The 12,796-nt window shown below is 36.0% G+C and overlaps 1 long non-coding RNA gene across 1 annotated transcript in view; it reads right to left on the bottom strand.

Moving 5' to 3' along the window:
- LOC131514776 (uncharacterized) overlaps nt 1–12,796 on the bottom strand; it is a 47,436-nt gene that overhangs the window by 18,313 nt on the left and 16,327 nt on the right. Inside the window, exon 4 of the long non-coding RNA XR_009263265.1 lies at nt 12,195–12,293. This is a non-coding gene — a long non-coding RNA (uncharacterized LOC131514776). The remainder of the gene's footprint in view (nt 1–12,194; nt 12,294–12,796) is intronic.

Raw genomic sequence — 12,796 nt, 5'->3', positions numbered from 1 at the left:
CGGGGAGGGGCAGAGAGAGAGAGGTGAGAGAAATTTCAAGCAGACTCCACGCTTTCACCACAGAGCTTGATGTGGTGCTCAAACTCACAAACTGTGAGATCATGATCTGAACTGAAACCAAGAGTCAGACGCTTAACCAGCTGAGCCACCCAGGCACCCCTGAGGCCACTGTTTGTATGAGAATCTCATTTATTTCTTTATTCAACATGTATGTTTTGAGCAACTATACTATTTTAGGCATTGTTTTAGGTGATGAGAATACAGCAATAACAAATAGGAAAAACCTTGCTCTTACCGAGTTTATATTCTAGTAGACAGAGACAGATAATAAGAAAAATAAGGTGACTGCTACAAAGAAAAATAAAATAGGTTAAGAGGACAGAGGAATGAGTTTTTGCTATTTTACATAGAGTGAACAGGGAAGGCCCCTCTGGGAAGTCACATTTGATCAGAAAGCTGAAGAAAGTAAGATAAGTGGGGAAAGAGACTTCCAGGCAGGTAGATCAGGGCTGTAGGACACCCGGATGTCAGATATTGGTCCAGAGTCTCTCAGATAAATTACATTGGCAAGGTTGTGATTGTTGGTGGGTTTGAGGGGAGAGGCTTCTTTTTTTTTTTTTAATTTTTTTTTTCTAACGTTTATTTATTTTTGAGACAGAGAGAGAGACAGAGCATGAATGGGGGAGGGTCAGAGAGAGAGGGAGACACAGAATCTGAAACAGGCTCCAGGCTCTGAGCTGTCAGCACAGAGCCCGATGCGGGGCTCAAACTCATGGACTGCGAGATCATGACATCAGCCAAAGTCGGATGCTTAACCTACTGAGCCACCCAGGTGCCCCAAGGGGAGAGGTTTCTTAATGGGATCACTTGTCAGTTCCTTCTTCAGTCACACCTATGCTTCAGAGGTGCAGGACTGTCCAGAGAGTTTAGGTGAGGAATTCATTCTTCTTAGTGTTAGGCAAGAGCTGAGGAAGGCAGCTCTTCAGTGGCAGAAGAGATGGCCCATATCTCTTCAAGGCTTGGTGTAAAGTCCAGTATTTCAAGCAAAGTTGTGAATTCTCTTGAGGAAGGCTATGTTTCCAATGGCCTATGGGCCTGGAAGGAAATAAGCTGAACCCAGTAATCTTGGAAACAACCACTGGGCTGATTTGTTCACCGTCCCTGTGTTTGAAAGAGACCAGACAGCAAAGGTGCCCTTTCTTCTGCCTCAGAAGAGAGCTAGCATTAAAACAAACAAAAAACCTGGCTTGTCAGAAAAGATGAAGAAACCAACAAACTGCTGTACCTTTTATTAATTGCTAGTTGTTTTTTTTTTTTTTTTTTTTTTCTGTTTGAAGGAGCCTAACAGATGGCTGAACAGCTGAGGAGGATCAAATAAAGGGGAAGTGCTAATTGTTAAGTAGATTCAGTGATCACAAAGGTGAAGACCAAGATAAAACCTGATGGCTCTCATTGGACTAAAAGTAATGGAAGAGGCAGAATGAACCTTTAAAAAGAAAGCAAATAAGGACAAAATGATAGGACACACACACACAATTTTCTAGAGTTGTGAATCATATTTAAAAAAAAGTCTCACTAGACTAACTGAAAACAAAAGAATGGTTCCTGCTGATAAATAAATTAGTAGTGGGTGGGGTGCCTGGGTGGGGTGGCTCAGTCAGTTAAGCGTCCGACTTCAGCTTAGGTCATGATCTCATGGCTCCCGGGTTTGAGCCCTGAGTCGGGCTCTGTGCTGACAGCTCAGAGTCTGGAGGTGCTCGGGCGTGCTCTCTCTCTCTCCAAATATAAATAAACATTAAAAAATTAGTAGTTTGAGAGATCAAGTAAAAAAAAAATAACATTAAAAAAACCCAAAAAACAAAAACACATAGAGAGATGGAAATCATGAGGATAAGAGAAAAGGCTTAGAGGACAGTTTCAAGAGTCAGAACAAAATAAAATTGGAGTTCCAGAGAGAGAGAAAGGAATAAGTGGAGAAGTAATAAACAGAAAATTAAATAAAAATTTTGTTTTTACTGATGAAAGACTACACTAGGCTGTGTTAAAAAGAGCATGGCATGATGATATTCTGCATTACAAGAACAAAGGAAGATCTTTCTAGAAAGAAAAAAGAGATTAACAACTAATATCAGGCTTCTGATGTGTAATATTAGAAACTAGCACACAGCACAGTAATGACAACAGTCTATTGAAAGGAAAAAAGTGCCATTGAAGAAGTCATTCTCCATTGCACCTGTGGCAACAAATGAAGGGCATTTTGAGCTGGTAAGGATTCAGAAAGCATACAGTTATGTACCCTAACAAAAATACTTTAGGAAGTATTCTAACAAATGATAAATCACAAGAGAGCTTTCAAAATAGGAAAAGACAAAGAAAAAAATAAGGGGGGGGAGTGATGAATCTTATATAGAGTTACAAATCTTAAGAAATTAGTAATATTGCTTAGGAATTTGTAATAAAATCATGAAGTAAGAACTTTTGAAACATAAGAGACAAATGGTGAGAGAAACTCCAGTTATAGCCTGCAACCCAGGAGGCTAAATTAGAGAAAAATAAAATTGTGACTGGGGTAGGCTGGGTGGAAGAGTAAAATATGCTAAAGGTTTTATTCAGGGCAATGGCTAAACTGAGTGAATATAAATTAATTTAAAAGTTTTCATCTTGTTATGGAGGAAGTAGCCATGTAAGGTGAAAGAGATAACTGATATTTTATTTTAATGTAATAATAGAGAAACATAGTTTAATTATGCTTGTTAGAAATGGGAAGGTAAAAAACAGAACTGGTAAGTATAGTAGACCTTATTAGTGAAGAAAGAAGAAAAAAGAGAATGAAAAGATAACTGCTCATGTCAGTGAAAGGAAAAGAAATTAGGGGGAAAATAAAGAGTAAACATGCCACAAAATAAGGCAAAGCAATAAAAAATGACCTGTGAAACTACCGACTTTCACGATTAAAAACCAGGGAATTGTCAGCTTGGGTGAAAAAAAAAAATCTAGCAAAACTTATTTCAAACAAAGAGAAGGGAAATTGTTTAAAACAAGGCCCCAGGCAAAATTATACCAGGCAAATAAAAACCAAAAGAAAGCAAATGTGGCAAAATTAAAACAAGAAAACAAGATCAAGTGAAAATTCTAGGCAAATGCATTAAGCTATATAATGATAAAGCAAACAAAAACATATGCACTAAATAATATTATCAATGAAATATACAAAACAGAAACTAGAAATGACAAAAATATATTTTTTGAATTGAATTATTTGACAGAACTGAGTGCACATAAACTAATATAAATAAGAAGCTTTAGATTTATAGGTAGAAACTTATGCTCAACAGACTACACATTCTCATATCTACAATTGTAGATATTGATCATATACTTCATCAAAACAGAAAATGATGTATTTTTTAGGGGTGCCTGGGTGGTTTATTTGGTTAGGTGTCTGACTTCAGCTCAGGTCACAATCTCGGGGTTCGTTAGTTTGAGCCCCGCGTCAGGCTCTGTTCTGACAGCTCAGAGCATGAAGCCTGCTTTGGATTCTGGGTCTCTTTCTCTACCCCTCTCCTGCTCACGCTCTGTCTCTCTCTCTCAAAAATAAATAAACACTAAAAAAAAAAAAAAACCCAAAAACAAAAAAACACGTTAAATCAGAGAAGGCTGCCAGTGCTTGCAAAAGGACCATAAATTAAACTAGACACACACAGTGAGATGTGTACTTTTTTTCCTAATAAACTTCATTTTTTTTTTTTAGGAGAGTTTTAGATTTACAGGAAAATTGCAAAGTTAGTACAAGACAATTGCCATATACTTTTCACCCAGTTTTCCCTAATATCAACATCTTAAATTAGTATGGTACATTTATTATAATTAATGAACCAATATTGATACATTACCATTCACCAAAGTCTATACAAATATATAAAGTCTTCATTCAGATTTTCTTAGTTTTTACCAAATGTCCTTTAACTGTTTCAGGGTCTCATTCAGAATACCACATTGCATTTAGTTGTGAAGAGTATTGGTTAGGTATTTTGTAGGATGTCTCTCATTTTTTTTTTTTTTTCCTGATATTTTCTTACTAGTTAGACTAGCATTGTGGGCTTTGAGAGGAAGACTACAGGGATAAAGTGCTGTTTTCATTGCCTCATATCAAGGGCATGTACTGTCAACATGACTTAAACTATTGATGTTAACGTTGATTGCCTGGCTGAGGTATTGTTTTTTAGGTTTCTTCACTGCAAAGTTAGTCTTTTTCTTCTTCTTTCCCATATTGTAATTTGTGGAAAGAAGTCACTGTCTATACATAACCCACGCTTAAGGAGTAGGAGTTATGCTGTATTTCCTCAAAAGTAGAGTATCTACATAAATTATTTATAATTCTTCTGTATGAGAGGTTTGTCTCTTCTCCATTTATTTATTCAATCATTAGTTTCTATTAGTATGGACTCATAGGCATTTATTTTATACGGACTTTTAATCCAATGCTGCTGTATATTGTTGCTTGTATTGTACCAGTTTTGTTCATTGGGAGCTCCTTCAGTTTGCTTCCATGTCTCTTTGACATATCCCCATCATTGTGAGTTGTTGCTTTATTTTGAGCACTTCCTTACTTTCTAACACTACAAGATGATCTAGTTCATGTTGTGTATTTCCTGCACCAATCCCAGGAACAGCTCTTTATCCAAGGATCCCTCTTTTTTTCTTTTCTTTTTTTAACTGGAGAATGATCCCAGAAACCAGATCTACCTGCTAGATGTGCTCTCTGCTTTTGAAGCATCATTGCTTCTAGACCCCCTTAGCTGATAGAGCAAGGAAATACATATATATATATATATATATATATATATATATATATATATACTAACCTGTGTATATACATACATATATCTATAAATATTTCTATATGTAACCATCTGAATCCATATTTAATTAAACCTGAATTCATACTGATGTCTCCAGCTTTAATCCTTTACCACATGGATCCTTCTAACCGCCTCCACTTGTTTATCTGTAAACCTCACTCCAATGGTGAGATACCTGGCTCCCACTATCTGCCATCTTAGTTTTTCAGTTCTAACACACATGAATAGCAGTATTAGAATTGCTAACCTACACTGCCGTGGAGGAAAAAAAATTATCAACTAAGTATTGTCCTTATGTACAGATTCTTTTGCCTTTAGTCTGATAGACTCCAGATAGTTCTAGAGTTATTAGGTCAGCACATTTTTGCCTGATCCTCTACACTTGCTTTTCAGTTTGTTAATTTTTGTTTATTTGTTTGTTTATCATATCTCAGATCTATACTATTTTTAAGTTATTTATTTATTTTGAGAGAGAGAGACAGAGAGAGAGAGAGAGAGAGAAGGGAAGGGGCAGAGAGAGAGGGAGAAAGAGAATCCCAAGCAGGCTCCATGCTCAGCACAGAGCCCAACAGGGCTCAAACTCATGAACCATGAGATCATGACCTGAGCTGAAATCAAGAGTCATATGCTTAACCGACTGAGCCACCCAGGCGCCCCAGATCTATATTTGCATGGGGTCAATGTTTGGAGAATTTTAGTCACCTGGTTTCTGTACAGTTCTAGGGCTTGTCAAAAATAGAGACACGCCCATTTGGGGTTGGTCTTCTTGTTCAAACAGTTATATCACAAAGAGAAAAATAATAATAAAGTCCTCAAAATACAGGCATCAGCCAAAAACTTTCATTGTTCCTTTATTCTATCTCAAACACAGTGATAAGCATATCGAGATATTGTTTACACTGTGGGATTCTTTTTTGTTGTTGGTGTTTATTTATTTTGAGAGAGACAGAGAGCATGCACATACATGGGGGAGGGGCAGAGAGAGGGAGAGAGATGATTCCAAGCAGGCTCCCTGCTGTCAGTATAGAGCCCAATGTGGGGCTCGAAATCATGAACTGTGAGGTCATGAATTGAGCCAAAATTAAGAGTCAGACACTCAACTAACTGAGCCACCCAGGTGCCCCAGAGGTGGGATTCTTTAATTTTTCATGGTTTGGAGTTTTCAGAGATGGGAGTGAATAACAAATGGCTTGCTCAACACCTAGAGCAGAGCCTTTACCAGCAGGACTGGTTTAATGTCAGAAGGGGTAAAGGTGTTCTAATCCCTTTTATTACCTTCTCCAGGGAAGAAAACATATGCCTATGGTGAGACCTACTCATAATCCTCAGGCCTCATATGGGGCACTGAAGCCAAGCTCCTCCTTATCCTTCATAGAAACAGAAAAAACTGGACTGATGCCTCAATAAAGGTGCTTTGAGCTTAGGATTTACACATTGCCAGAAACTCTCTTCCCCAGCAGAGTTAGTGCCTTATTTACTAGGACGGGGCCATGGAACTTGAGAGTTCTTTGAGTAAGAACAACAGACAAAAATCATAGTCCATTAATCTCACCTACTTCTCATGTGGAAGGAAAAAAAATCATTACATGGTGGTGGCAGATATTTTGAGTTCCCCAAATGAGATTTTTTTGAAGGTGTCCCATAAGGCATTCATCTCTCCACTCTAAAAAGATCACTTACCAAAAAATCCCACAAAATATTGTCAGAATCACAAACAGCTTTGTGGATGGACTCATCCAAATGTTGAAAGTCCCTGGGTTTTAAATTCAACATTTGAGGAGTCCTCTGGAAGTGCTCAGTAGGATAGTTGGGAAATCAGCCTAGTCTATCTAGGTGATTCTGGGAAGATTCTTTTAAAATGGTTACTAAATGCTCTCACTAGTCTCAAAATAGTCCTGTAAATACCATATTTTGAAGTGAGTTAGATTGTTCCATGAGAAAGTCATTTTCTAGGCAATTCCCTATAGAAGTAGTAATTTTATTTCAACACCTACAGAGATAATCCTGGTAATGCCTCAGTACAAGACATCCCCAGGAGAATTATCATTTCAGATAATGAAGGAAAGATTACTCCATGTGTGACCTGTCAGGGTTGTTACCATGGTGATCATTGGATATATTTGTCCATATACTGACCCTATTAGTGCCCTCCTGGGACCATTTCCACATTCCCGTGACACGCATTTCTCTTTAAGATGACAGTGAATTTTAACTGATTATCTGCACCTCTAAGGTTTACATCTATCAACCCTATTATGTCCCTAGAGCAACAATGAAGAAGTATAATATAACTTTTCTCAGGAAGCAACCCAGATTCAACAGTAGGATGTGTGTTTATCAGTTTTGCCAAATATATATGGTGTGTGTTAAATAAATTACAATATATAATACATAGTTTATCACCTTTCTTTGCAGACAGCTTCTATCCTTCTGTACCATACCTGAGCAGACTCTAGTGTTCCTAGAAGCCCTTAGTCATATTTTCCCTTATAAATATGAAACAACCTGACACACTACTTTTTCTCTCACTTAAGAAAAACATGCAAAAAAAAGTGACTTTGCTTTTCTTTTTCTTAAGTAAGTCACACCAAGATTTATGTGTGCATTAGTCAGTAGTGGTAACAATGGCAGTTCTATCCAGAAAGCCAGGTAGATGCGTGGATTAGGGTAGAACATAAGCAAAATACAGTACAAAGCACATAATTTATATTATTGAGAATAAGATTGTTTTGAAATTCATAGTGTGAAAATGATTTCCTTATGTATCCTTTGTTATTGATTATGAAAAGCCTTTATATTCCACTTTTTCCAATCTGAGTGATTACCAGTAATATGTTGTACAGTTTATAGATGAAATACAAACCTTGATTAAAGAGACAGTATAATACAGAGGTTAAGAAGGCAGGCTCTGGGAGTGCTTGGGTGGTTCAGTCGGTTGAGTGTCTGACTTCTGTTCAGGTCATGATCTCACAGTTCATGAGTTCAAGCCCCGCATTGGGCTCTGTGCTGACAGCTCAGGGCCTGGGGCCTGCTTTGGTTCTGTGTCTCCCTCTCTCTCTGCTCCTCCCCTGCTCACACTCTGTCTCTCTCTCAAAAATAAATAAAGATTTTTAAAAATTTAAAAAAAAGAAGGCAGGCTCTGGAACTAGAATGTGTTGTTGTTGCTTTAATTTTAGAGAAAGAGAAGCACAAGCAGGGGAGAGTGGCAGAGGGGGAGAGAGAGAGAGACAGAGAGAGAGAGAGAGACGGTGGGGGGGAAGAGAGAGAGAATCTTAATCAGGCTCCACTCTCAGTGCTCAGTGCAGAGCTTGATGCAGGGCTCAATCCCATGATCCAGGGATCATGACTTGAGTTGACATCAAGAGTCGGACACTCAACCAACAGACCACTCAAATACCCAAAGATTGGTTTTGAATCCAGCCTTACTAACTACCAAATGGTGTTGTGTGACTCTGAGCATGTTATTTATCTTTTCCTCTTTGGAAAAATAGGAATAGGAATAGGAATAGGAATAGGAATAGGAAATAGGAATAGGAAATAGGAATAGGAAATAGGAATAGGAAAACCTACTTCTACATCATAGAGTTGTAGTGAACATTTCAAATTAATTAATGATGTCAGCTGCTTGGAACAAAGCCTGGAACAGAGTAATCATTTAATAAATGTTAGTAATGCATTATTATGGATATATCATGCCATAATCAGTTTTAACTTGTGTGGTTTTAAATATTACTCATGAACTATTTGGTACTTATAACTAAATAGGAGCTACAGAATATATAGACTTCCTAATCATCTGGTTTAATATGTTACAGCTCATAGCAAAACTTGGAAGAAATTGAAAAATAAGACTAATTTTCTTTGAAATTACAGATTGAGTACCTACCACTAGTGGAGCAGTAATGCATAATCTAAATTATAATCCATGTAAAGCTGGATCTGATAGCTCTCACTCTGAAATCATCCTGAACATGGTATATATAGAAAACAAACATAGAAATAAAAATCATATTACAACATCCCTAAATATTTGGAAAGCAACTTAATTTACCAATGTCTTCTCCAAAGATATAAAAAAAACCTTTCAGTAATAATACACAACAGAATTTCTTTAAATCCTTTTTTTCCACTTATCTTTCTAGAGTCCTGCACCACATGTTAGAGCAGATTGCCCTAAATTGTAATCTTCAGAACTCCTCCAAATATCCCCTTAGAGTGATCCTTAACTTTCTTGCCCTCCTTTTCTTTATTTCTCCCTTTTCCATATTTTTCTTCTGTAATCAACTCTGTCATTTCCAACTAAAGCAATTTAACTAGCCCAAACTCCTTTCAATTCTTCCCTCACCTGGTACCCTGATCTGCACAAAAAAACCCCAAGAATTTAAGAGGCAAAAGAGAATTATTTACAGTGGGCAAGGAAAGAAAGAGGATATGAAAGTATTTTAATATTTTTCCTGCAAAAAATGGAGTTGTAAAACAGGAAAAAATTAGAAGTTATGATAATATGGACATACATTTATGTAAATTTTTAGAATTTATTTTCAACCATTGCTTGTGTTTACATTCACCTGGCAAGATAACTATGAAAAAGTACCTATCAGCGCAAATCATTCTTCTTTAGACATATGGGAAGCTTTGTAAGACTGAAGTCTATTTTTAGAAAAAATAAAGATCAATTAATTTTAATTAAAAAGTAATAATTCATTACACCTTAAAGTAGTTACATATTAGTGGTGGTATAATTAAGCATGTGTTTTGGATAGTATCCTTTCTTTCCAAAAGTTAAAAATAATCATAAAATTCTGTTGCATCAGAATATTTAGCAGAGTTATCCTTTTTGAATCTTTGAATCACTTTTTGAATCTCCGATCATTTTATTTATTTATTTTTATCATTATTTATTAAAAAAACTTTACTTATTTTGACAGAGAGTGCACAAGCAGGGGAGAGGAGCAGAGGGAGAGAGAGAGAATCTTACGCAGGCTCCACATAGTGCAGAGCCTGAGGCTGGGCTCAATCCCATGACCCTGGGATCATGACCTGAGCCAAAATTAAGAGTCAGATGGTCAACTAGCTGAGCGACCCGGGCACCCCAACCTCTGATCATTTTATATCTTATTTTGTTGAAACAAAAATGAGAGAATGGGGAACTTAAAGCATTGTCAAATGATTCTTTAAATTCAGTAAAGAAGAATTTCTGCTAATTTGAAACATTCTATCGAACAAGAAAGAAAAAAGGACGGTCAGAACAGCAACACTGAATAGTACTCAGTTCAATAAATCTTATTTATTTTCCAGTGTCTCTGATATAGCTTATTGCTGATATGTTCTTTCATCACGAGAAAGTAGAATCAGGAGTGGATAATTCGATAGAAGATGAAGTTATTACCAAGTGATAAAATGTTTGATTGCTTTATACTACTTACTGCCTAAATACGCCCCCAAATCAGCTTTTAGGTTAGGAATAATTTTTCAAATATGTTACAGATGGTATAATAATTTGAAAAATGGTTTGAGGTTCAAATGAAGATAAACCAATAGTTGAAAATATGTTTCATGTAACAAGTCTAGGTATTTCATCCTAGGGATGAACTGATACTTAGTTTGGTTCATATTTACAAACAGCTTATTGAAGAATCAAGTACAGTCTCTCAGAGCATTGGTTTGGATATTTAGAAGAAAGTTCTGATCTATGTTGTTATTCATAGGGAGGCATTTTCCTGAAATACATTGATCTTCTGAAATAAAACAGTACACAATCACCAACAGACATATGAAAAGATGATTATCATCACTTATCAGGGAAATACAAATCAAAACTACAATGAGATAGTATCTTAAACCTGTCAGAATGGCTAAAATCAACTGTACAAGAAACCATAGGTGTTGGCAAGGATGTGGAGAAAAAGTAAACCTCATGCACTGTTGGTGAGTATGCAAACTGGTACAGCCACTGTGGAAAACAGTATGGAGGTTCCTCAAAAAGTTAAAAAAAGAATTACTTTATGATCTAGCAGTCATACTACTAGGTATTTACTGAAAGAATACAAGAGCACTAATTCAGAGGGATACATGCACCTCTATGATTATAACAGCATTATTTACAATAGCCAAGATATGGAAGCAGCCAAGTGTCCATTTGACTGATGAATGGATAAAGATAGCTATATATATGATGAAATATTACTCAACCATAAAAAAGAATGAAATCTTGCCATTTGCAATTACATGGATGGAGTTAGTATAATGCTAAGAGAAGTAAGTCAGAGAAACACAAATACCATATGATTTCACTCAAATGTGGGATTTGAGAAAAAGAGGCAAAGGGAAAAAAATTAGAGACAACTCAAGAAACAGATTCAATTATAGAGAACAAACTGATGGTTACCAGAGGGATGGGGTGTGGGTTAAATAGGTAATGAAGATGAAGGAATGCACTTGTCGTGATGACCACTGGGTTAATTATGAAAGTTTTGAATCACCATCTTGTACAGCTAATACAATATTAGCTGTACCCGAAGCTAATCTAGCACTGTATGTTTAACTGGAATTAAAATAAAAACTTAAAAATAATAAAGAATTACACAATTAATAGTGACACTCTTTTGAACATTAACCTCATATCTGACTTTTGCTGCACATTATCACACTTTATTCAAAGCCTTAACAGCTAGGTATCAAAAAATATATATTTATCTTGCCTTTTTTTGCTGTAGAAAATAGTTTAAAGTAGATCTAAGTGTTAGACCGTTGGGAAAAAATTAATCATTTAATTTTTCACTGCATAAACTTCTGTTTCCATCACAACTACATTTTAACAATTTTGCATAGTGAGTATATAAGTAGTGCTTTAACTGTGAGAGGTTGGCCCAGAAAAAAATTAACGTTGTTGAGTGGGAAGACAAATTCTCATTTAAGCACTGTTATAAAATCCAAGTGATTTAGAGAAAATTCTGATCCCTTTAGCCTGGTTTTAAGATAATGTTAAGACTCATTCTGCAGGGTTATCCTTAATACCTGTTACTGACATTTAGCAACTTCTGAAGACATGTGCAGAATATACTTTGTGCTACATTATGGCCCTTACCATAAAAGTGTACACAGGATACAAGTAAAAAATTTTCTATTGGCTGTTTTTTGTACCCATGTGAAATTATTCTTCAGTAATATTTAAGGCCAAGAGAAACAAAGAATTCAACATAAGGTAGAGAGAAGCAATTGCAAGTTCTCAATTGCCAAGATAAATTATGTGTTTTGTTTTTGCAGAAAATTAAATGGCAAGATATGGAGTAATGGGGGCAGGATGCTGGTCACCATTTACTGTTTACTCACAGGTTCCTGAGAGTGTCTGCCCTGTTTTGAACTATGCCATGAAGTAGCTGACAGCAGAGTACTTTCTTCACTGGGATTCTAATCCTCCTTTAGGTCTATCTAATGTGGTTGAAAAAGAAATAACAAACGTTAAAATTTTTACCATGAATAAGCACTACCTTGATATCAAAAAGTAGGACCAGACTTTTGGTAGACATAGGTTAACTAACAAGCAACAGAAGAACACATAAAATATGTTTTTCTTTTCCATTTGTTTACTAACTTGGAAGGTGAAATATTTCCATATGACTGGTTATTGGACAAGGTAGAGAATTTTAAAGACTCTATCAAAGATATTATGAATTATTAACATTCTTCCCCAACCTGTCTAGTTGAGAAAAACTAATGAAGTATTGGTTGAATAATTATGCAACATTAGGTAGAATCATTTGAGGGAACAAATTTTATTTCACTTTATGCTTGCTTTCTTTCTTAAAAAAAAACATTTAAAACTAGTGAGTTTAGGTATTTTTTTTTTAGTATTTTTTGCGGGGGTCTTGATTTTTCCGTAAGTGAATAACATTGTATTTTGTCTCTTAAAAGCCCCCTTTTTCCATCCACAT

Source organism: Neofelis nebulosa, chromosome 6, assembly GCF_028018385.1.
Source record: "Neofelis nebulosa isolate mNeoNeb1 chromosome 6, mNeoNeb1.pri, whole genome shotgun sequence".
Lineage (NCBI taxonomy): Eukaryota > Metazoa > Chordata > Mammalia > Carnivora > Felidae > Neofelis > Neofelis nebulosa.
Note: the sequence above shows the minus strand (reverse complement) of the source record. Positions and strands in the feature narration are given on the sequence as shown.